This window comes from Neofelis nebulosa, chromosome 2 (assembly GCF_028018385.1).
Source record: "Neofelis nebulosa isolate mNeoNeb1 chromosome 2, mNeoNeb1.pri, whole genome shotgun sequence".
Classification (NCBI taxonomy): domain Eukaryota; kingdom Metazoa; phylum Chordata; class Mammalia; order Carnivora; family Felidae; genus Neofelis; species Neofelis nebulosa.
In genome coordinates this window covers 56,604,901-56,630,955 of record NC_080783.1, presented here as the reverse complement: position 1 = coordinate 56,630,955, position 26,055 = coordinate 56,604,901, and the positions used below count along the sequence as shown (strand labels likewise).

The following is a 26,055-nucleotide window of genomic DNA, read 5'->3' as shown; positions in this document are numbered from 1 at the left end:
TGTTTCTTGCAAAGATTGGAACTAAAGAAAAATCAATCCAGATGATTAAATCTAACTTTGGGGAGTTGTTTTCCATTGTGTCTGAGCCGAAGCTAGCAGCGAGAATTAGTGATGCCATGTTGTATACACAGCACAGCTGATCCAGGCCTACGACAGTCATTGGACAGACCTGGTGAAACTGGCTGCGGTAGAATTATATCAATGCAGAAAGAGCCTTGCTCCTTTAACAAAGTCCTCAGTTCAAAGCAAAGTGAAAAGCTTTTTTGTTTGCTTCAGTTTCACATCTAAGTTCATTTTTGGTCACTCCTCCTTGTGTAGGAAGAAAAAAAAAATTTTTTTTTTAATTGTCAAAAAAGCTTCCTAAGCATTTTTGGTAAACACTACACCTAAGCCAGGAAGGAGCTGGACCCCTAAAGAGTTTATGGTCTAAGATGTGGAGAGAAGAAAGGCAGGCAAGTGGGTGTACAGCAATTTTTATTGCCGAATTAACCACCAAAATGCCAATCAAAAGAGGACCTAAGGCAGGCAGCAGCACCAGGTCATGCCCTTTCATTCTCCTTCCTTGACCACCATTTCTTTTCCTGCTCCCCTGCTTTACTTGTATAGCGGGAAATCTATTGTCCATGGTGGAGTTCAAGTATGCCTGAGCATGTTTGTCAAACTGGTGGGGCAGGCCTTGCAGAAGCCTGAGGGGCCTCTGGCAATGCACTCAAACTGGGTCTGCTACTTCAATTCAAACAGATCCAGACAAGTCTGGCAAATTAGTAGGAGGAGGAGGCCATACGTGTGAGATGCACAAAAGGCTTCCAGCAGAAGAACTCCATTTTCAGGGAAGAGCAAAAGTCTTATTTGCATGACTAAGGACTGACTTATCTTCCCCTGTCAAAGTAATTCTTTTTTTTTTTTTTTTTTTTATGATTAAGGTATAAATGACACACAACATTATTTTAGTTTCAAGTGTACAACATAATGATTGGATATTTGTATATACTGCAAAATGATCACAGAAGTCAGGTTAACATCCAACACCATCCATAGTTATAGAATTTTTTTTCTTATGATGAGAATTTTTAAGATTTAACTTGTGAACAACTTTTAAATATGCAATACAGTATTATTAGCTCTAGTCACCATGCTGTACATTACATCCCCAACTTATTTATTTTATAATGGGAAGTTTGTACTTTTTGACTCCCTTTGCCCATTTCACCCACCCCCATCCCAGCCACTGGCAAGCACTAATCATGCTAACTCTCTCTGTATCAGTCCAATTTTAGTGTATGTGCTGCCAAAGTGAGCACTCAAAATAACTCTTTTGATTGTTTTTCAGTCCTAGGAAACTGGGACACAGGGTCAGAATCTGTATACCCAATGGGATCGTCACTGTTGCTAGCTTACACAGGATTTGCTATTAGATCAGAAAACAAGCCTTAAGGGTACCTTTGTATACATCAGAAAAAGATGGTCTTCATTAGAGCCTGGCCACGGAGAGGTTCAGGGCAGGTAACAGCAGTTCAAAACCAGACAACCACAACTGGAGACCCTCATTGGAATAATGGGCATGCTACGAAGCCAAAGGACTCCAAAGTACCCAGTTCCTGCATGGTACAACCACATCTTCTCTCCACAGGCCCTGGGGAAGATGTTTAAAAGTGATGAGAAAAGGAAGTCAAAGAACCATACACACCTAAAACCCCAAGGCCGAGCTCTCTGATTATAGACCAAGCACATGGTTTAGGCTTAACTCAAAATGAGTTCCCTCCCTTCCCTTAAGCTCAACTCAGATCTTGGCATCTTTCATCCCTTAAGCCAGCTAGCCTCCTGGGATAAGAGACCAAAGTAAAAAATAGCCTGAATAGTGACCCGAAATCTGACCCAACAAAGCCTGAGAAAGGAGCACTGAGAGGAGTGGGGGGAGACCTGAGGAAAGTGATCTAAGGCTTAAATCACCAATGTTTCTTGTTCATGGGCTTGACCATCAAAGTTCTCAAAGTGCAAGTTTAAGGAGCCACTACAAAAAAAACATGCAAGGAAAAAACAGCCAGGAAGTCAAAAGTAGTAGGGAAGAAATCAATACAGTATTCCAATACCATAATCCAAAAAGAACAAAAATGTTAATCAGAACTTAAAGAAATATTAATACTGCTCCCTGGCACATAAAACATAAAGGAGTGGCAATTTTCTGGAACACATCCATTTCTGTAATTTACTCAGCTGACTAACCCCATAAAGGCTACATTTACTAAACCCCAAGCCCACAACCAAAGATCTTCTTTCTTTTGATTTATCTTAAAACATTTTTAAGTACCTGATGCAGTCATTTTATGCAGATTTATTAGAAAGCTCAAGGTATGTCATATAACTGCTATAGTTTTAGCAAAATAAAATCACTGTGATCTCTGAAAAAAAGTGGTATAAAAATAATAAAATGATTAATAGTTCTTCAAATTACAGATGGCCCCCAGCTTACAGTGGTTTGACTTAATGGTTTTTTTACTTTACCATGCATGGTGCATGGTTCAGTAGAAACCAAACTTCCAATTTTGATTTCAATCTCTTCCTGGTCTAGGGATATGCAGCACGCGACTCTCCCGTGACCCTCGTGACGCTGGGCAGCAGCAGCCCCAGCTCCCAGTTGGCCCCGCCATCCATCGGTGAGGGAGGGGGTAAACAATGGACACTTGTACAGAACCACTCTGCACGCATACAAACATTCTGGTGTTCACCTTCAGCACAGTATTCAATAAATTTCATCATACAGTCAACTGTTTTGTTATCAAATAGGCTTTGTGTTACAGGATTTTGCCCATCTGTAAGCCAATCTAAGTGTTCTGAGCACGGTTATAAGGTAGGTGTGGCTAAACTGTGATGATCAGTAGATCGGGTGCACTATATGTACTTTTGACTTCTGATGGCTTTATCAGGACTTAACACTAGCACAAGTTGAGGAAAATGTGGATAATATTCACTATGCATTTTACTCAGAAAGGAAGAGAAAACCCCAACTGAGGGGAAGCATGTTCAAACTTGCTTCAGGCCAAACACTTTTTCAAAAGCTGTATTTTACACAGACATTATCTACAAATACAAATAAAAGCAGGGGTGTGCTGGTAAACGTTTAACAAGGGGCTCTCTGAGAAACACTGATTTGGAGGTATAAATGCTGCTTTCTGTGGTATAAATGCTCCCACCTTGGCTATCACGAATGAAGACTTATAAGAGATGCACTGAATCCTAGCCAGTGGGCAGCATGCCTCAGACACCCCGGTGCCAACCCCACCATTCAGTTCCCTCTCCCTTAACACCCAAGGGCACAGTTTGAAAACTCTTAGCAAGATAACTTTATTCAAGGAAACTTTTTGATGGTTATCACAAAGATTGTTAAATTGCCACTTATCAATACTTAAGAAATCCTGTTTTCCTCACCTTATCTTAAGATTCAATGAAAGCTCTAAAAATACACAGTAGAGATTTAGTAACCACCAAGAGACAACTCCCTCCCCTCATTTAAATAACCTTTGATCTTCATCGTATGACCTTCCAAATATACACTTTATATACATCTTGTCTCAAATTTCACATCGTATGGAATTCTAAGGAGGACACACAAAAATTTGCTCTTAAAAATTCTAAAAGTCAGATGCACAGATATGATGTAACTCCCACTTTCCCTCCCTCTCCTTTTCCTTATCTTTTTCTCTCAAATTCTCTCAACCGATTCCCCATCCTCCCTCTCCTTCACTATCTCTCTCAAAAAAAAAAAAAAAAAAAAAAAAAAATCAGCCAGGTTGAATGAGGAATCTGTACAGAAGGGGAGAACATCTCAATCTCTTCCTCTCCCAGTCTCAGACTTAGCAGATATGGGCCTTTTGATGTGGGGGAGTCTAGAGGGAAGGCCAGAAGCAAATCACCTTCCTGGTGTTTCTGTCTCAGAGAGCCCAGAGTCACATCAGTCAGTGATGGTCATGTGAGAGAGACGCCCAGTAAGAGAAGGCCACGGGAGACAGCTGCCTATGGACAGAAGCATAAAAGGAGGAACTGGGAGTTTGTGCCACTTGTTAGCAATAACCACATTTTCTTCCTTCTTTTTATGTGTTTGCTTTCTGTGAGCAAGTGACCACTCATTTTTTTCCTTCTTTTCATGGCTCTCTCTAGCTACCCTATTTTTTTTTAAATATTGCTGGATTATGCTAGCAGTGGACAGGAAATAAACATTTCCTCAGATATGGTAGGAACCTACAGTGAAATATTTGCAGTTTCTCACAGGTACAGGTCAAGTTAACCAAACAGGGTGGGGCCTGATCCCCAGAATTAAGTGAAGTCAAGAGCGCTAGAAGGCTGTCCTTTCCAGACTGTGGCCTGGCCTGGAGGCTGAGCCAGTTCAGTGTTCCACACACCTTTATGGAGGCCCTACTAAGCGTTAGGCACTGCTAGGTATGGAGGCTCTGGAAATTGGTTCTGCTATTCAAGAGCCCTGGGTTGTCCTCATTTTACTATTATTGTTGTTTTTTGCAGTCAGGGATGTGGGTGATCTTTTCTTATTCTAGGCAACATTCAAATACCTTGCATACACCCACAGACTTGTCTGAGACTCGAAGAGAACATTCCCCAGAGGGGACTACACTGTGTCCCTGGAGGGAGGGGCGGTGACTTGGGAAAGGAAAGTGGAGAAGGGATACAGATATATCATCTAGATCAGGCTAGGTGGCTTGAGAACTTGGGGAGAGGGAGTTGTGAAGGGCAAAAGACTTTCAGAAGAAATCATAGGACAGGATATAGAATATACTAATTTAGGAGAGAAGAGCTCCGGGAAGGAGATAGGCAGGAGAGGACAGAGAGATCGCTTCCTGACAGGAAACTCACCACTAGGAAACTGCTCATAACCAGGAAGTGTCGGAGAGCGATTCCAGCACCCAGAGCTCTGGATGTGCTGCCCACATGCCAGTCACATGGCTGCGGAAAGAACAGAATCAAAACTGGAGGGCAAATCTGGTGAACGAGAGCAAAGCCAGGACTTTGCCCGCTTCTCCAGAAACCAGAAGGCCACAAGAGAGACCATTCATCCTAGATCTCAGAATAGGATAGGATAACTAGCATAGGCTGGCCCAGGGAAGGAGCTAGAAGAGCTAATACTCGTAGTGTGTGCCAGGCGCTATTCTAAGTACATTCAAGTATTAGCTCATTTAACCATCAACAAAGAGCTCTGTGAGATAGGTGTTACTATTATAACCATTCTACACATGAGAAAATTGAGAAACACAATGGTTAATTTATTTCTGCACAGCTACTCAGTAATGTAGTCTGGATTTGAAACCAGGGAGTGTTGCGCTGTGGTTGCAGAGCCCACACCCACAATCCTATGCTGTAGCACTAAAAAAGAAGAACAGAACAAAATGGGGAACAATAAGTTAATGTTTTCAAGAGAGTAACATGAGAATTGTTTTTACAATTTACTTCATTCATCACTAAAATGTGTCCTGAAGTTCTCTTATGTCATAGTAAAGGCATTTGCTCACATGACATTTTGAGCATATTGTACAAGAGAAACATATATGCATTCAGCAAATACTTATTGATGACCTTCTCTATTCCAGGCAGTAGATTAAATGATAGAGTTCCTGGTTTCATGGAGTTTACAGTCAAGGGTGAGAACTCAGTGGTCACAAGTTATTACTGGAGAATGCACGATAGAGAAAAACCCTCACACTTAAAAACACACACACACACACACACACACACACACACACACACACACACAAAACGGAGGTACCTGGGTGGCTCAGTTGCTAGAGCAACTGACTCCTGACTTCAAGGTCGTGAGCTCGAGCCCCACATCAGGTGTAGAGATTCCTTTAAAAAACAAAATTAGGAGAACCTGGGTGGCTCCGTTGGTTAAGCGTTGGACTTTGGCTCAGGTCATGATCCCACAGCTCATGGGTTCTAGCCCTGCATCAGGCTCTGTGCGGACAGCTCAGAGCCTGGAGCCTGCTTCAGATTCTGTGTCTCCCCTCTCTCTGCTCCTCCCCCAGTTGCAATCTGTCTTCCTCTCAAAAAATAAATAAATGTTACAAATTAAAAAAAAAAAACAAATATAATTAAAATTTTGGGGCGCCTGGGTGGCTCAGTGGGTTAAGCTTCTAACTTTGGCTCAGGTCATGATCTTATGGTTCACGGGTTCCACCCCTGAATCAGGCTCCCAGCTGACAGTGCAGAGCCTGCTTGGGATTCTCTCTCTCCTTCTCTCTCCCTGCCCCTCCTCCACTCACGCTTTCTCGGTCTCAAAATAAATAAATAAACTTAAAAAAATAATTAAAACTTCAATATTAAATACTGATTTCATACCATATACCAAAAACATCACATATATGTGTTCTATTCCTACAGTAACTCTACCTATTTTATAGACAAAGAAACTGAGGCACTGAAAATGGCCATAGAGTAAGTGGCAGAGATTCAAATCTAGATTTCTCTACTATGAAAATCCAGGTTTCCTCTTTTACTCTACACTGAAATAAAGAAGTCCCATGGAGGGGCACCTGGCTGGCTCAGTTGAAAGAGCATGCGACCCTTGATCATGGGGCTGTAAGTTCAAGCTCCATGTTGAGTGTAGAGATAACTAAAAAAACAATCAATCAATCAATAAACTTTTTAAAAGTCCCATGAAAAGAATGAAAGTCAATGATAGTTAACTGAACTTCCATGGACTCTCTAAATCATAATTACAAATGTTTAGTTTGAATATGTGCATGTTTGGGGTTCCTGGGGTTCAGTCAGTTAAGTGTCCAACTCTTAATTTCCACTCAGGTTGTGATCTTATGTTTCCTAAGACTGAGCCCCGAGTTGGGCTCCACACTGACAGCTTGGAGCCTGCCTGGGATTCTCTCTCCTTCTCTTTCTGCTCCTCCCCCCACCCACGCCCCCCCCCCCCAAATAAATAAACATTTTTTTAAAAAGACTATGTGAATTTTTTGTAACATCCATGTGTGTATTGGGCAAGGAGTGGAGTTGGAAGCAAGGGAATGTTGGATTAAAGGCCTGTTGGCTCTGAAGTAGAATCTTTAAAGGAATTATCTTTAGTTGATTGGTGATAAATACTTTGCTTTTAACTAGCTCCTCTTTTGAAGGTGTTTTTTGTTTTTAAATGTTTATTTACTTTTGAGGGAGACAGAGCATGAGGGGAGAGGGGCAGAGGGAGAGGGAGATACAGAATCTGAAGCAGGCTCCAGGCTCTGAGCTGTCAGCACAGAGCCGGATGAGGGGTTCAAACCCACGGACTGGGAGATCATGACCTGAGCCTGAGCTTGAGCCAAAGTCATGGAGGTTTTAACCTACTGAGCCACCCAGGTGTCCTCTTTTGAGAGTGTTTGAAGGTAATGGCATTATCAGGACAGTCTTAAGGTACAGTAAGAAACTTCACCTAATTCCTAGTATAGGGGGTGGAATAAAGCCCCTTTAGTAACTTAACCTACTTTGCATTTCTTTTCTTTTAAGTTTATTCATTTATTTTTGAGAGAGAGACAGAGACAGAGAGAGTACTCAGGGTAGGTAGAGAGGGAAACAGAGAATCCCAAGCAGGCTCCATGCTGTCAACACAGAGCCCAACATGGGACTTGAACCAAAAACCTTGAAATCATGACCTGAGCCAAAATCAAGAGTTAGAAGCTTAACTGACTGAGCCACCCAGGCACCTCCTACTTTGCATTTCTGTCAGAAAGCTCCTGGTTGGCAAGGTGATCTCAACACTCTTTTCACTCTCTTCCCCTCACTGGTTGGTGGAAAAGCATGGGTCTCTGGGAACAACTGTGGTCCCAGTTCAAATTTTGGACCTCCCATTTTATCCTGTTTTGTTGGAAAAACAAAACAACCTAAGGCAAGTAAAGGTAGCACTATCCCCCAAATTAATTTGTTCCGTTTACATACACACACACATACACACACACACACACACACACACACACACACACACACACACAAAGAGTGATCCAGTGGCCACATGAAAGCAAGTCCTAAGGGTGAAAAGTGAGAATATAGGACAAATATAACAACAAGAGGAATAAAAATGATATAATGAGATCTTCATAAGGATCCCCATGATTGTTCTTCTCCCTGGGATCCTCCAAGCAAGTGCCACTTTATAACAAGACTATTTCTTTGGTCAACATTTCTAAAGTAATCAAAGCCAATAGGCTTAAAAAAGAAAAGCTAATTGTTACCACTTGGACAATTGGAATCATCCAAGGGAATTTTTAAAACTTTTGATGCCTAGGTTCTACCCCCAAAGATTATGACTGAATAGGTCAGGGGTACAGCCTGGACATCAAGACTTTTAAAGCTCTCTGACTTGGGGCACCTGGGTGGCTCAGTCTGTTAAGTATCCAACTCTAGATCTCAGTTCAGGTCTTGATCTCAGGATCATGAGTTCAGGCCCCACATTGGGCTCCATGGTGTGGAGCCTACTTAAAAAAATAAATACATAAATATATAATATGATTCTAATGTGGAAAATTATCAGTGTCAGATTTGAAACATAAGATAAGATTGGCTTTCATCTATTTAAAAATAATTAGGGGCGCCTGGGTGCCTCAGCCGGTTAAGCATATGACTTCGGCTTGGGTCATGATCTCACAGTTCGTGGGTTCGAGCCCTATGTCAGGCTCTGTGCTGACAGCTTGGAGCCTGGAGCCTGCTTCAAATTCTGTGTCTCTCTTTCTCTCTGACCGTCCCCTGTTCCCTCTCTGTCTCTCTCAAAAATAAACGTTAAAAAAATTTTTTTAATATAATTAATGTGCTGTGTCTAGACAGGACAGCCTTCATCCTTGGTTCAGAATCTGGGCTATACCCCACTGACCCTTTAGAGGGTGGCTTTGATGGCCATCCCTTCCAGAGAGGACATAGTGACAGGACACACACCTGAGCCATGCACTTCTGTTGCCGTGCTAAGCCCAGTTATCAGAACCACCATCCTTCTCCTGACATGATGAGGGAAGTCAGTTTCTGCGAAGTTAGAACCACCTCCGAACCTTCCTCCCCACATGTCTCTGCTATCGTTGTACAGAGATCTTGCCTGGAATGCCGAGAAGCTGTATCCCTGAGCACTTTGGGAAGTGCAGCCTCCTGGCAGGAAAGCCAAACGCTCTAAAGCCTGCTGCACTCTTGTGTGGGAAAGGTGGTCTACCTTCACTTCCAAGAGAACTTTTCTGTGATGGATTCAGTTCCAAAGTTTGCTTCTTCCAAATACATTTATCATCATCTTATTCACATGCTTTTATCTATTTCATTCTAAAAATATTACAAGAGTTTTTATCAGGGGAGGTTAACACCTTTTATTTTAGTCAAAACATTTTGAAAGAATTATATATTGTTCTAGGGGCAAATGCAAAAAACTTGGGGAAATCTTCTATAAATGACATTCATTTTACTTATTTCCACTCACCAGACATAATGTACCTGTGGCATTTCTCTGTGCACTGATTTTATTACTATTGTACATATATATATACATATATATTAATTTGGTGTCTAGTCAAAAAACAAGGACAACTTAAGGCTCGTATATTTCAAAGGCAAACAAGTCAACAGATTATATAGCGTCATATATATAGCATTTGTCACTTTCAAAGGCTTCTAGTTATTATTTGAGTTATACCGGTCAATATCTATATAGTTATTTTGTAGTTATCTCAGGATCACAAGAGATTTTTTCAAATAGCACTAACATATTACTATGATATGCTGTTAAAAAAAAAGCAGTTTCATTTCTGCCTGAAAATAGAACATGGAACAACACTACAGTGCCAATGCTGTCCAGTACAATGTCACACAATGCAAGAAAAAGGAAGTCTGTGAGTTCATAAACTCCAAGAAGTCAGGGACCAAGTGTGTTTTATTCACTGTTGTATATTCAGCACTTAGCACTGTGGCTAGCATACAAAAAATAATCAATTAATAAATGTTTGTTTAGTGAGAATAAACACGGAAAGAGAATAAAAGGAAGGGAGGGAGGGAGTAAAGGAGAATATGGAAATAAAATGGAAGAACACTTCACAGACCCTAGTATGGAACCTTTTCTGTTTTGGCCACATTTATTACCCTTGTTGGAAATAAAGTCTTTGCATAGAAACCAGATATTTTTTGAATGATGGTTAAGACTACATAATCACATGTATATGGTCAGAATTTTTTGGTGGCAAGTGGCAGAAACCTCACCTCACTTATTTTAAACAAATAAGGAGAATATTTTTGCTCACAACAAGTTCCAGTTCCTGGCTAGCTTTAGTATGCCAATATCCAGATGCTCAAACAGTGTTCTCTGATCTGTCATCCTCTGTCCTTCTCTCTCCCCCCCGCCCTGTCCCTTTCTTTACTAGGTTTATTTAGGTAGAATTTCTGCATGTGCTGGGGAATATGGGCCCTGATAGTTCAGATACCTCTCTCTCTCTGAGCATTCATATCAATCTCCCAAAACAGTGTTGGTCCTGCTTAGATAGGTCACAAGCTCATTCCTAGACCAGTCTATATTTCCTGAGAAGTGGGTTACTCTGTTTGGCCAACCCTAATCACTCAGAGCAAGAGAGAAGCGGTTCTCAAAATACAAGCTATGGGATAAACACAAAACTAACAGATATCTGTGAAACCATGCAAAGGACTTAAAATATAATACTAATTTTTTTAGAAGACGTAAAATTGTATTTGTAAGATGGCAAGTATGCAAAACAATTTTTTAAAAAAAGGAAAAAGAAAGGTAAAAGGTGACCATCAAAAAAAATGAACTAAAATAAATTCCTCTAAAATATTAATAATGGTTATGTTTGGGTGGTAGAACTCTGGATAATGTTTTTCTACTTTTCTGTTGTTCACAATTTTCTCCATTGATCACCCATCATTTCTATTATTAAAAAAATTCATATGGGGGGCCTGGCTGGCTCAGTCAGTGGGACGTGCGACTCTTGATCTAGGAGTTATGAGCTCAAGCCCCATGTTGGGTGTACAGATTATTAAAAACAATATATAAAAACTTTAAAAAATTTACAATGTTGAAGGACATGTTTTACATTATAGTTATTTGTGTAGATTTTTTTTTTTTTTCACTTTCAAACTGTGAAAGGAAGGACCAAGTCTTGTGCAACTGATTTCTTTCATGGCCCCTAATACAGTGTGTTGCCCTTACTAGATTCTCAGGAAATATCTGTTGAACAAAAGACAAAACTTAGCTGCCACCCCACTTTCCATCCTGCCTGAAATCTCTGCACTTGTAACTTCTTTGCATTAAGGCAATGAAGGCTCTTGATAAGCCAAAAATATGTTTTCCAAGAAATGTAAGTGTACTACTTAACACCTTAATTGAACCAAAAAAGCAAGCCTACATTCTTACAAAATGCAGTAGGAATGGGACAAAGAAAAGGTTCACTGAAAGGGAAAGGGTGATGCTGAGTGATTTTCAAGGATAAGGAAAGACATTCTCCTAGTAGAGTACTTCATAGTCTGGAAGCCTACGAAGCCTAGGCTACAGGCTTTCTTCAAACTACGCATATTTGTCCTTTGTCATTGTGATCTATCCTAAGCACATTTCATGAAATGTTACTGAAGGAAGAATGTTGTAGGGCATCTGTTTCCCAGATGTTCAGCCTTGGTAAAGTTCTATGGTAGATGACCAGGGAAAAAGCAAACATTCTATTTTATTGGCTATGGGATATTAACCAGTTTTGTATTTATTGATCAAATCATTTCAACATTCCTGACTATATGTGTGTATATATTTAGCAATATAATACTGATATTTATTGATAAGAATTTGTTCTTCAAATTATCCTTTGAATTGATCTTACTCTCTTACTGGTTCCCTCATTAATTAATGAGTTGATGAAATTTTGATACATCTTCTTTATATATTTGCATGAAAATTATGTATAACTTTTTTAAATGATATTTTAGCACCATGGATGTTTCTAGGAACATTTTTATTGGTTCATATGTCAGCAAGTTCAAAATTAAAATTCTCAGTTTCCAAAAGATATCATTCCATTTTCAAAATGTTATCAGTTTTGCAATTAAATCTAATTTTCCTGAATTTGAATTAAAAAACATACTCCTCAGATAATTTTCAAATGGTGTTTGAAAAGAAGAAATTACTTGCTTTAAAATCAAATCTTTAAATAAAATGACAGATTAAGAGCAGATAGATCGAGAGTGTGAAGAGAACAAAATTAATAGAGGATCAATACAAAGATGTATGATTTTGATACTATCCTGGACAAAGGTCAACAGCACAATTAAATAGATGACTTGTAAGCATTTACAAAAAAAAAAAGATCATTAGCACAGAATCATTATTGAGGCAAGAATTAACATGGAGTGTGATCCATATACCCACCTTGTTTACTCAAGAAATATTTGTGTGTGTGTGTGTGTGTGTTTTAATGTGTATTTATTTTTGAGAAAGAGATGGAGTGGAGCAGGGGAGGGGCAGAGGGAGAGAGACATATACAGAATCTGGAGTAGGTTCCAGGCTCTGAGCTGTCAGCACAGTGCCCCAAGAAATACTTGTTTGATCGGCTAATACCTTAGAGTAAATCATGTATGAAAATGTTCATTTACCCCCACACCATTTGCATTTCTCCTTTAAAAGTTTACCTTCAAGGGGCACCTGGGTGGCTCATTCCATTAAGCATCTGACTTCGGCTCAGGTCATGATCTTGGGGTTTGTGAGTTCAAGCCCCGCATGGGGTTCTGTGCTGACAGCTCGGAGCCTGAGAGCCTGCTTCAGATTCTGTGTCTCCCTCTTTCTCAGCCTCTCCCTTGCTCGCACTCTGTCTCTCTCTCTGAAAAATAAATAAACATTAAAAACATTTTTTTAAGTTTACCTTCAAGCATTCCAGTATCTTGGTTCTTAAAAGTTAAGGCATCAAGTAAAAAAGTGTAATATAATCTACTCTGCATTTTGTTTCCTGAATATTTTACTTTATTGATTCAAATGTCAGTGGAGTAATGCAGATCTTAAATTGGTATGATTTAAGCCAAAGATAATGAGTGTTTTAGGACCTAGCCTAGGTAAAATTGTAGGTAACACTGATCTTTGAGGACCCATTTTCTCCCTTCAAGAACCCCTTCCTACCAGAGATCCTCTTCTTCAAGCTTCTTCTTGACATGCAGGAACCCCGTTACATTGCCCTTCCCAGGCCTGTCATTCCAACTTTATCCCAAATACTGTCACCTGTAGGCTTTCACTCGCCAAAACCTTATTGTATTCTGTTTCCTTAGGTTTATGAAAGTTGAGGTCTCTCTTCCCTTCTTCAAATTTCTTTTCTCACTTTTGCGTAAACCAATCCCCAAAGAAAAATGTTGTTGATTGGTCAGAGCCCAACACATCAAATTAGGCCAAGTTTACACTTGAGCAGATTTACTGCGTGTTAAAGGTCATGCTCACCTCTCTTTCCCATGACACTAGATCAATTGTTAGCCTGATTCAGATTCCTAGCTCTTTTCTCATTATATTCTTTCATGTGGTCAATCAGATGATAAAATCTCAAAGCAAGTTTGAGAACAGAATTGTCCAACCTCAAAACAATCTAATCTTCCTTAAATTTGATTGAACCCTTAGCCAGCAGTCTTAAAAGTACCTGAGGCAAAACAAATGCAAAGGTTAAAAAAAAAAAAAAAGAAAAAAGAAGACTATCTTTATTTTAGGAGTGATCCCTTTAAGTTAGGAGTGAAGTAGTTTGTGGAAAATTGGATAAAGACTAAAAAAGGAAATTAATCTGAAGTCACATTTTGTGTTTTATCCAATAATAACAAGCCAAATATTCACAAAAATCTCACAGAAAAGGTGCCTGGTTAGTGGTAGAAATTTGTCCTGGAATGCAGTGAAGAGGAAGCTAACATACATAAATAGATATATAAAAATGATCTACTGAAATTTCTTTGTTTAACCTGGAAGCTATGGACCAGTGAACTGAAAAGAAAGAAGCAGGGACAATACTCCATTAATGAAAGAACCTGGTGAAGGTACAATAGGAAAGGGAGGGAGCTCTGGTTCTGGTCTCTGTTACCTGGAGCTCAGCTGAGAAACACTACCCGCAGGAACATGCTACTGGTTCAGATATGTTGTTATTATTTTATAAATGCTATGGAGATTTATTAAAAAAAAAATAAAGCAAAAGAACAAAGAATAAAAACATGAAGTTTTATTTGGACTTTGCCTGTGTTTAGTAATTAAACTTTGGTCAAATTACTCAAACCACAATGAGGAGACAGCAATTTTCACTGAGCTGGGAGGAAATGATAATGAATCATTGTCAAGTACCCCACTACCTATTACCCGGGTGCTTAAGATTTGGTAGTTCTTATGTGTGTTTTTGAGATTAAACATAAATTAACTGTTTAATTTCTTAATCCTGAAAACAACATTTTCTCAGCAACATGATGCTAGCCAAGGAGGTTCCAGAATCTTCCTGAGGCTGCCCATAGGAGACTATGCAGACAAACCCATTTAAGGGAAGACTACCTCTGAAAATACCAAGATGTAGTACCTATCAAAAGGATTGGGGTATTTTAATTCAAGGTAAAAAACTGAAACATGTTCCTGGAGCAGAATATCTGTTAGATGCCTCAAAATCAGCCCAGCCAAACAACTCTCTTTATAGCTTTCTTTATCCCTTCTGACTCCTACCTTACCCTTATAGCCTGAGGAGTTAGTGGTACTGTCATCATCCACTCAGTTTAAGAAACTCAACTCTTACCTTATTCTTTTTTTTTTTTTTTTAATGTTTATTTTTGAGAGAGTGAATAGAGAGTAAGTGGGGGAGGGGCAGAGAGAGAATCCCAAGTAGGTTCCATACTGTCAACGCAGAGCCTGACACGGCACTTGATCTCACAAACCAAGAGATCATGACCTGAGCCGAAACTAAGAGTCAGATGCTTAACTGACTGAACCACCCAGATGTCCCCCTACTTTCTTTCTTTAAGCAGTTACTAAATCTTGTAAACTTCCTCAGAAGGTGTTTGTTTTCCTTACATATATCCAACAACTCTGCCCCATCACTCCTGACTAGTCTATCCCCTCCTCTGCCTTATTCACCCCTAATAACAATACAGTTAGCTGAAATGAAATAATTGATGCATTAAAAACAAAAATCCAATTGAGTAAATGTGAGATCTAATTGGCTTTCTTAAATGATTCATAAATCAGGCAGCATCCCATCTAACAAGTACAAAGGAGCTCTGAAGAGCTATACAAAAAGGAAGGTTTTTATAGGAATGAGGGTGGGGCAAGAAAGTTATCAAGCCAAAAAAAAAAGAAATGATTGTTTCAAGCAAGGTCACTTTTCCTTATGGGGAAGGGGAGGGGGGGGAGTCTTATTATACAGATTACCTCATCTTCCTTTGGGGTATGGAGAGAGCCCATGTGACAGATTACCTCCCTGGTGCTGATCAGAAAATTCCTGACTGACTTTCCTGACTGACTGGTTAAGACTGCATTTCTGGGAAGGTTACAATTAGGCTAAGTATTATGCCCCAGTTTGTTGACGTGGCCTAGTATAATATATGACTCCATTTTGGGCCTGTGGTGTGTTTTTGTTGTTATTTTTTTAATGTTTATTTATTTTTGAGAGACAGAGACAGAGCATGAGCAGGAGAGGAACAGAGAGAAGGGGACACAGAATCCAAAGCAGGCTCCAGGCTCTGAGCTGCCAGCACAGAGCCTGACGTGGGGCTTGAACTCACAAACCGTGAGATCATGACCTGAGCCAAAGTCGGACACTTAAACAACTGAGACACCAGGTGTCCCTTGGTCTATGGTTTTCTTTTTGACAACGTATATTTATAAATACCTTGAAAAAGAGGAAAAAAATTTAGATTTAATTCCTGCCATTGGGCACCTGGGTGGCTCAGTTGGTTAATCCAACTTTGACTCAGGTCATGATCTCACAGTTCATGAGTTTGAGCCCCACATCTGGCTCTCTTCTGTCAGCCTGCTTAGGAGCCTCTGTCCCCCTCCCTCTGCCTGTCCCCCACTTGTGCTTTCTCTCCCTCTCTCTCAAAAATAAACATTTTTAAAACAATTTTTAAGATTTAATTCATCAATTGTCATCTGCTGAAAATACATGGATTTTATAAAATAATTCATATTATAAAAATTACAAATACATAGGAGAGAAGGCATAATGAAGCTTGATGACCTGTCACCTCTCATTGTTCCTCCTGTCTGCTCTTCTCCCAACTTTTTTTCTCCTGGAATATTTTGAAGCAAATTTGTTCATCATATTGGCTCACCAGTATGTATTTCATATACTGAATTTTTGAAATTTTAGTATCACTCAAAGAAAGAGAGAGGAGAAATTTGTGGCTAATAGTTGAGAACATAATCTGTCCCCTTAACAAGGGTTTTTCTTTAGGAATTTTTCCTAATTATCTATCTTCCTTTCCTTCATAAATTGCTCTTTAAGTTTAACAATTATATTGAATTCAATTATTTAAATTTAAGTAGGAGTTTTTATGCTGAATTGTGAGTTCTCAACTAACAAACTGTCCTCAAGTAAAATTAAATTCTTGAATTTTACTCCCAGATCAACAACACTTTATAGGTCACATACTTGAATGTTAAATATGGGCCTAGATAATCATTTGTCAATGAGATTAAGTCACTTATTTCCAGGATATCCCATAATTCAATATTAAAGTGAAGTATTATCTATTTTCACTCTTGTATAAACAATCCTATATTCTGACTATTCTATTTAATATGCATGAATTTCTTTTCTTTTTAAAAAATTTTTAATTGAGGGGTGGCTGGGTGGCTCAGCGGGTTAAGCATCCCACTCTTGATCTCAGCTCAGATCTTGATCTCAGGATCATGAGTTCAAGCCCCACATTGGGCTCCATGCTGGGCATAGAGGCTACTTAACATAAAATAACAAAATTTTTAATCAAAGTATAGTTGACATATGTTACGTTAGATTCAGGTATATGACATAGTGATTCAACCTTTATGTACACAGATAAATGCTCACCACAATAAGTATAGTTGCCATCTGTCACCATACACAGTTATTAATTTACCTACTCTTAAACATCTAAGTTATCAGTAAGGGACCCTTCATCAAGAGTGCTTATTTTTATCAACAAAATTGAGAGGGCCCTTTTGAGAATTTGCTTGAAGACCCAGATTTGAACTTTATTTTATTATTAATTAAAGATTTTATTTTTATGTAATCTCTACACCTGACATGGGGCTCGAACTCACAACTCTGAGATAAAAATCACATGCTCTACCTACTGAGCCAGCCAGGCACCCTCAGATTTGAGGTTTAGACTCAGCTTTGTTTTGTTTGTTGTTGTTTTGAGAAAATTGTCAAACCATTAATTTTTTTATATTATGGATGAATGTGTGTTTCACTGGTAAGATTCAAGCAGTCTACAACGCCCTGGGGTGTTAAAAAGAATGCAGGGATAGTGAGTGCACCCAGAAGCACCTTTCTTTCTCCTCTCTACCCATTCAGATATTATTCATCCTTAACAATGCCACTCAGTGGGGCACCTGGGTGGCTCAGTCAGTTGAGTGTCCAATTCTTTTTTTTTAAATGTTTATTTTTATTTGTGAGAGAGAGAGAGAGACAGCACACAAGTGGAAGAGAGGCAGAGAGAGACAGAGAAAGAAACAGAGAACCTGAAGCAGGCTCCAGGCTCCAAGCAGTCAGCACAGAGCCCAACACAGGGCTTGAACCTGCAAACTGTGAAATCATGACCTGAGCTGAAGTCGGAGGCTTAACCGACTGAGCCAGGTGCCCCAAGTGTCCAATTCTTGATTTCGGTTCAGGTCATGATTTCAAGGTTCATGAATTCAAGCCTCACATAGGGCTCTGCACTGGCAGCACAGAGCCTGCCTGGGATTCTCTCTCTGCACCTCCCCTGCTTGTTCTCTCTCTCTCTCTCAAAATAAATATTTTTTAAAAATACCATTCAAAAGTTTCATCTTGTGATGTTGTGATTTATCACTAGAGATGTATATTTGGCCTTCATCCCTGTTTCTGTTACACAGATCCTCAAACCCTGGGAATTTCCTAAGTGATGAAAGCAATAAAGATGTCTTATATTAATGAGGTGACTTTTGGAAAGCACTGAAGAATGGGGGCAGGTTGCCAGGAGAGCAACCTTGTGATTAGAGAGTTGGAACTTTCAGTCCCCGACCCTGCCTCTGTGGAGGGGAGAGGGTCTGGAGATTGAGTAAATGGCCAGTGATATAATCAATCATGCCTAATGAAGCCTCCATAAAAACCCGAAAAGATGGAGTTCAGAGAACCTCCATGTTGGTGAACCCATGGAGGTACTGGGAAAACAGCACACCCAGAGGGGCTTGGAAGCTCCTTAACCTTTCCCCTTTCCCCATGTCTTGCCCTATGCATCTCTTCCATCTGGCTGTTCCTGAGTTTCATCATTTTATAATAAACCACTAATCTGGTAAGCAAAATGTTTCCCTGGGCTCTGGAACCTCTCCGATCTGTAGTTGGCCCATCAGAAGCACAAGTGACAATTTGGGCCTGCAACTCATGTCTAAAGGGAGTGGGAGGCAGTCTTGCAAGACTGAGCTTTTAATCTGTGGAATCTGATACTGTCTCAGAGTAGATAGTGTCAGCATTGAATTGAATTGTAGCGCAGCTGGTGCCCAAGAATTGCCTGTTGGTGTGGGGAAACCCCTCTTCCACGTTGGAATTGGATGCAGAACCCTTACATCTCCATCATGAAATTTTCCAAGATCCTTGAGACCATCAACAATTTCCTCACTTCTCTGAGGCACTTTAGGCCACACAAATCAGTACTTCTATATTGTCTCCCTGTTCTAACTATATTATGAGGACAAAGAAGGTGTCTTGGGCCCTTTTTAGCATTTCCAAAGCTTTACATAGTGCTGCACATATACATGATTTTCAATAAATTCTTAATTAACTAGGATATAACAAAGAATCTCAGGACTCTGAAAGATGAAATTTACATCCAAGCACTAGAATGCCTCTAAATTCATATTGTAACAATGATTTATTATGTATGCAATTTGAAAATATTAGCATAAAAATAGGTTTTTATCAGTTATTCCTAGAGCCACTTGCTTTTGTACCTTACATACATCCAGAATTTTATTTTTTCTGGTTCATATAGTGGGCTTATGTGTAAGCCCAATTTACTAGACAACAAAGTGTAAAGGAGACTAAGTGCTCTTGCTTTATGTGGTAGGTAGAAACCCAGGGCAGTGAGATGGAGGAGAGGCAGGGAGGAATGGGAAGCAACGTACACGTGGGCTGTATGGGAAAGCAGTGCCACAAGGTAGTCAGTCAATGAGAAGGAATGGTGAGAGTCAGTGTGGGTTGCCCCACACTGCCACTTCGACATATTGATTATTTTTTTAAACTTTATTGTGTTTTTTTTATAATACACAAGTGAGGGAGGAACGGAAAGAAAGGGAAAGAGAGAGAATCCCAGGCAGGCTCTGCACGGCCTGTACAATGTCCGATCGGGGGCTCGAACTCACAAACCGTGAGACCATGACCTGAGCTGAAATCAAGAGTTGGACGCTTACCAGACTGAGCCACCTAGGTGCCTCAACATATTATTTTGAACTAAAGTTACTTAAGAAACAGCTGGTACAGGAAGGACCCTTTGTCCCCCTGAAAGTAGGAAATAAAAACTCCAGTGAAGGCTACCCTCCCTGCACCTGAAGGGTAGAAAGCATCCTTATCACCAGAGACAGAGAATTCAGGGCCAAGAAGGCTATATATTGCCCCTCATTTATTTGCCACCCCAAGCCCAAATCCTTTTGTCAGTTCTTCGCAAATAATTATTCCTTTGCTTAAAAAGTATAAAGTTTACCTGCTTTGGTCACTTCAGGGAGTCTCATATTTTTATGGGCTCCTTAATGTTTGAAATTAAATCCCTCTCCTGTTCATCTGTCCTGTCAATTTAATTATTAGACCAACCAAAGAACCTAGTGGGGACACCGCAGGCTCTGATGTGTGCTCCAAGCTGTTTGCACAAGCTGTTTCCTGGGAGTCCCAGGAAGCCATAACATGGTCCAGAAGGGGGAGTTGTCCCAAGAAAATCATGAAGGTGCAGATTTTTCTGTAGGTAGTTGAGAGCAGGAGACTGGTTCTGCTGGATTTAGGCCTGGAGGCGATTCCCAAATGTTCCTGTCTGCCATGTCAGCACTGCTCGTTATCTGCAGATGACATACAGGCATTTGGCACAAGTGGCCAAATGAGAGATCAAAGGCTTTGTTTGTTAGGCAGCAATTTTTTGTTTTGTTATTCTATTATGTAATCTACCAAGGAATTGATTATTGACATTCAACAGTTGATACTGCAGCCATTTACTTTGAGCAGAGAATTATCAAAGCAGGATGGTGTGGAGATGTTAGGAATTCTATGATGAGAGATTACTAGGTGATAATTATAGCTTCACTTTAAATTGTGTATTGCAAAATACCTGCTTTGTTTGTCTTGTGGATGAAGAAGTAGGGAGGAGGGGAGGAGTCGAGGATTGAGCCTGTCTCTGAACCTAATTTCTCAGGAGAGTTCTTACAAATCATTCATTTTTCTTGCATGAAAAGGTATCATACACTTTTTTCTTTTTGTTTTTTTTCTATTTTTAATTTATATCCAAGTTAGTTGGCATACAGTACAATAATGATTTCAGGAGTAGAATCCAGTGATTCATCCCCTACACATAACACCCAGTACTCATCCCAACAAGTATCCTCCTTAATGCCCCTTGCCCATTTAGCCCATCCCCCCATCCCCAACCTATCCAGCAACCCTCAGTTTGTTCTCTATATTTAAGCGTCTCTTATATATTATCCCCCTCCCTGTTTTTATATTATTTTTGCTTCTCTTCCCTTCTATTCATCTGTTTTGTATCTTAAATTCCACATGAGTGAAGTCATACAGTTGTTTTTCCCTAATTTCACTTAGCATAATACACTCTAGTTCCATCCACGTTGTTGCAAATGGCAAAATTTCATTCTTTTTGGTTGCTGAGTAATACTCCATTGCATATATATACCACATGTTCTTTATCCATTCATCTGTCGATGGACACTTGGGCTCTTACCATACTTTGGCTATTGTTGATAGTGCTGCTACAAATACTGGGGTGTATGTGCCCCTTTGAAACATCACACTTGTCATACACTAATTTTTTTAAGTAAACTCTACACCCAACATGGGGCTCAAACTCACAACCTGGAGATCAAGAGTTTCATGCTTTACCAACTGAGCCAGCCAGGCACCCCAATATCATACACTATTCTGATTACAATTTATTCTATTTTGCTCTTCAATCTGAGAGATTTATTATATCTTTTGAGAAAGTAGTTAGTGACTTATTTTAACCCCTTAACTCACACATCAAATTAAATAAAACATAATTAGCATCTAAATTTCACACCACTTTGGAAAGCCAATTCTGAGTTTTAAGAAATGAATTGCCTGTAAGTTGAAAGAATCAAATGAGGAAAGATTTGAAAGCACAAAAAATAAGCCTGTAAGGCTTGAGGCCACCAGAAGAGAAAGCTCTGGTACAGGTGTCCCACATCACCATGCATGGTGAGCTGTACTGACTCCTCATGGAGAATTTTCACTACAAAACTGCTAATAAAGGAAGCAACTCAATATTATACCTTCAATGTTTAAGGCATCTTACTACAAATATACTTGGCAGGTTATGGCCTTTATTTCAGAAATTTAAAGCTTCAGGGCCACCAGGGTGGCTCACTCGGTTAAACCTCTGATTTCAGCTCAGGGCATGATCTTGTGGTTTGTGAGTTCAAGCCCCTCATTGGGTGAACTCGAGCCCTGCATTGGGTGAACTTGAGCCTCACTTTGGGTGAGCCCCACTTCTCTCTCCCCGTCTTTCTCTCTCTCTCTCTCTGGCCCCTCATGGGATTCTCTTCCCCCCCTTCCCCCCCTCCCCACCCCTCACTCACTTGCACACTCTTTCTCTCAAAAATTAATTAATTAATTAAAATATAATTTTTGTCACATTAGCTAACATATAGTGTATACAGTGTAGTCTTGGCTTCAGGAGTAGATTCCCATGATTTATCACTTACATACAACACCCAGTGTTCATCCCAACAAGTGCCCTCCTCAATGCCCCTCACCTATTTCCCTGCTCCCCAAGCCCCCACCCCCATCAACCCTTAGATTGTTCTTTGTATTTAAGAGTCTCTTATGGTTTGCCTCCCTCTCTGTTTGAACTTCTTTTTTCTTCCCTTCCCCTATGGTCTTCTGTTAAGTTTCTCTAAAAAATATTAAAAATTTAAAGCTTCCATTGGATGGCATCTAAATTCTGCACAGAGGCCCAGGGCAGCCAAAGCTATTACTACTTCTACTGTCTGTGCAGAAGAGCCATGAAGAGAGATGAGGGTGAGTGGCTCACCAAATGAGACATTTATCTCACTCTATCTCTGTTTCTGTTCAGATTCAGAGTCCTCTTCCAGTCTTACTATTAGCCATATGACCTTAGGAAAATTACTTAGCTTCTCTGACCCACAGTGTCCTACTCTCTAAAATGGAGATAATAGACCTACCTATGACCAATAAAAAAGATTAACTGAAACAATTTGCAAACATTTTTGGCAACTAGTGGGCTCTTTAAGCAAGTTTCTAGCCACCTCCTACCTTTTAAATATAGGTGGAAAGGAGAAGTCACACTGCTTCCTATCTTGTTATCTTTATTGCCTAGAAATTCAAACTCACAGCAGAGGAAATAGAGCAAAATCTAATGTTGAAATCGACAGAGAGCCAAGAATGGAGGAAATGGCTGTATTGTTCTGACCTGAGAATTATTTAACTCCAGTGAAACAGATTCTCAAAGGAATAAGCAAGAATTCTTAAAATGTTTAGATTTTTAAATTTTTTTACTATTTAAGAATTTGACTTTGTGGGGGCACCTGGGTGGCTCAGTCGATTAAGCATCAGAATCCCGCTCAGGTCATGATCTCATGGTTTGTGGGTTCAAGTCCCACATTGGGCTCTGCGCTGACAGCTTGGAGCCTGCTTTGGATCCTCTGTCTCTGTCTCTGTCTCTCACAAAAATAAATAAACATAAAAAAAAAAAAAAGAATTGGACTTTGTGAATGCTTTTTATTTTATGTTTTTTTAATCCCCCAACCTGCAAAGGTTGAGAGAGCTCTATAAGACTTTTTTAAAAATGTTTATTTATTTATTTAAAAAATTTTTTTTAACGTTTATTTATTTTTGAGACAGAGAGAGACAGAGCATGAACAGGGGAGGGCCAGAGAGAGAGGGAGACACAGAATCTGAAGCAGGCTCCAGGCTCTGAGCTGTCAGCACAGAGCCTGATGCGGGGCTGGAACTCACAGAGCGTGAGATCATGACCTGAGCCAAAGTCGGACACTTAACCGACTGAGCCACCCAGGCGCCCCAAAAATGTTTATTTATTTTGAGAGAGAGAGAGAGAGAGAGAGAGAGAGAGCGCACAAGCAGAGGACAGGCAAAGAGAGAGAGGGAGACACAGAATCCAAATCAGGCTCCAGGCTCTGAGCTGTCAGCACAGATGACAGCTATGGCCTCGAACCCACAAACAATGAGATCATGACCTGAGCCGAAGTCAGATGCTCAACCAACCAAGGGACCTAGGAGCCCCCTATGAATGCTTTTTAGAAACAATCGTTGCTCCACATTTTAAGGGATACTTTAATGACACCCTTGGACTTGGCTCACACTACCATGTAAAAAAATGTATTGGCTAGAATGTGTTATTCTTGGCAACTAAAAATAGCCTGCTGTCTGTCCTTTCCATCTCTATGTTGAAAGACTCCTTCCAGTTCTGAAAGGTGTGTGGTCATTAAAGCATGAACAAAACTGAAATGTTTGGGCCTAAGGACTTTAGCTTGAGGACTTCAGAACACATGTTTCTTATAGCTGAGATGGCGCCTTGTCCATCATGGCATTGCAAATATTAATAAATATAGAAATAAGCTTTTTGTTATCAAATAGCATACTGTTCAAAACTTAATTATAAGACTAAAGGAAGTTTTTCAAATTTGTCTCCATAGAAAATCTCAACATTAGTGATGTATTTAATGTCTATTTATATTTTTGAGCCACAACTAATTATGAATATAGGAGAATCACTTAAAAGTTGTTTTTCCTATAACAGAAACCATAAACATGGTCACTTCTTATTTCATATCTGTGAATACTGTGATTCAGATAATACAAATTTAAAAAATCTATCAGGTAATAATTATGGGGTAAATGAACAAAGCTTTATTGATAAAGGTGAGGCCTCATTTGAGTTTTGTTTCCTCTCTAAAAAGTGCTTCATTTTATGTAGTCCCAGATTTTTCTTATTCCTTTTTGTTACCTCAATAGTGTTTTATATCAATAATTAGAAGGGTAAATTATGGTATAAATTAATGAGGGAGTTGGACTACATAATTTCTAATATTTCCTCCAGGTCTAATATTCTATGTTCTATTATAAGAATATTTCATAAAGAAAGTTAGAGGTGAATAACATCATCATAGAAACATGAACTAAGTGAAATGCCTGAGGGGTAGAATCCTTTCTCAAATCCAATCAGGCAATTTCTTTTTGATGGGTTTGAATATATATTTGGAACTTCATTATTATAGATTATAGTAACTCAAAAGAAACGAGGTCCCTAGAGAGTAAGCAGCATACTCACAGTTACAAGTCAACTCAGTGCAGTGTTAAAATGATCAAATATGAAGAGAAAAATATTTCAATAACATTTTTAGATTTTATCTGCCTGTCTTCATTTTGGCTACTGCAACAAATACTACACAGTAGGTGACCTGAACAACAACCATTCATTTCTTACAGTTCTGGAGACTGGGGAGTCCAAGACCAAGGTGCCAGCAGATCTGGTATCTGGTGAGAGCCCTCTTCCTCATTTGCAGATGGCAGCAATATTGCCAGATCCTCACATGGCAGAGAAGAAATCATCTCTTTCATACCAGTATTGCTCCTACAAAGTGTTGAAGCTCCAACTGAACATCATAAAATCTAGCTCGCATACAAAGAGAAAATGTCAAGGAGTATGAAAATGTAGTAATTGTTACTATTTTCAAATGTCATTGATCTCCAGTTTGCTTCACTTGTCATCTCCCATTTTCTTTGCTGTGATGAATAAGACTGATCTTTAACATCCAGGAGCCCTAAGGCCAAGGTTGATGGATCAAAGATAGCTACCTGAGGTAAAATAGTCCACTGGCCTCCCTGTATCACATCATATTCTGTCTCTCTCCCCTCATTCTTACCCCTCTCAAATATTTTGATCAGACACCTAAAGCCTGAAGGTAGCTATGCTGATTAGGTCATACAAACTTGGAGGCTGTCTGCTATTTTGGGAACATGTGCATTAATGTGCTGGCTACATGAAAGAGGAAAATGGAGTGGATGGGCTAAGAGAAAGGAAGAGGAGACACCGCTTGGCCCCAGCGAGACAGAAAAAGGAAGAATATGGATTTCTTGGTTCCTGATAGCTTCAGTTATAGTCTGATTTCCCATGAAGCCTGACTATGTTTGATTTTGTGAGGTCTTTACTATTACATGTCCCCACCCCTTTTATTTGAATTAATTAGAGTAGATTTCTCTTCCTTACTTACAAAAAAGAAGCTGAAACAACTGAGGATATACCCCCAGTGACTGCCTGTAGGGCTGGCTTGACCTGGGATAGGGAGTTAAACAGAAAGCAACACTTGGAAGGACTTCATGGACCATCTAAGGTCTTGGTTTACAAAGTTTAATATTGCTAGTTTCCTGGGAACAATGGTATGAGTGCCCCACCTGGAATTAACTAACCTGAAGTGCTTCCTGAAGGCAGACTGGGTGACCCAGTAAGACTGAGGAAGCAGAGAGCACCCACCAGCTGGAGCTTACCCACCCTATCAGCTACACCATGCTAACAATATTTTACCTTTCAGTAAACAGCAGTACTCACTGAAGGAGAGTCAGTTTTCTAAATTTAGGGATTTAACCCTAATTATCGACAGTTCTAACTTTAACGGTTACACCAGTA

General features: G+C 39.7%; 1 long non-coding RNA gene across 1 annotated transcript; it reads right to left on the bottom strand.

Annotated features, from left to right (window-relative positions):
• LOC131502372 (uncharacterized) lies at window positions 1-26,055 on the bottom strand. The gene is made up of 3 exons (XR_009257025.1): window positions 24,856-26,055; window positions 12,631-12,818; window positions 1-1,633 (listed from the first exon to the last, which is right to left on the bottom strand). It is a non-coding gene; the product is annotated as an uncharacterized LOC131502372 (long non-coding RNA).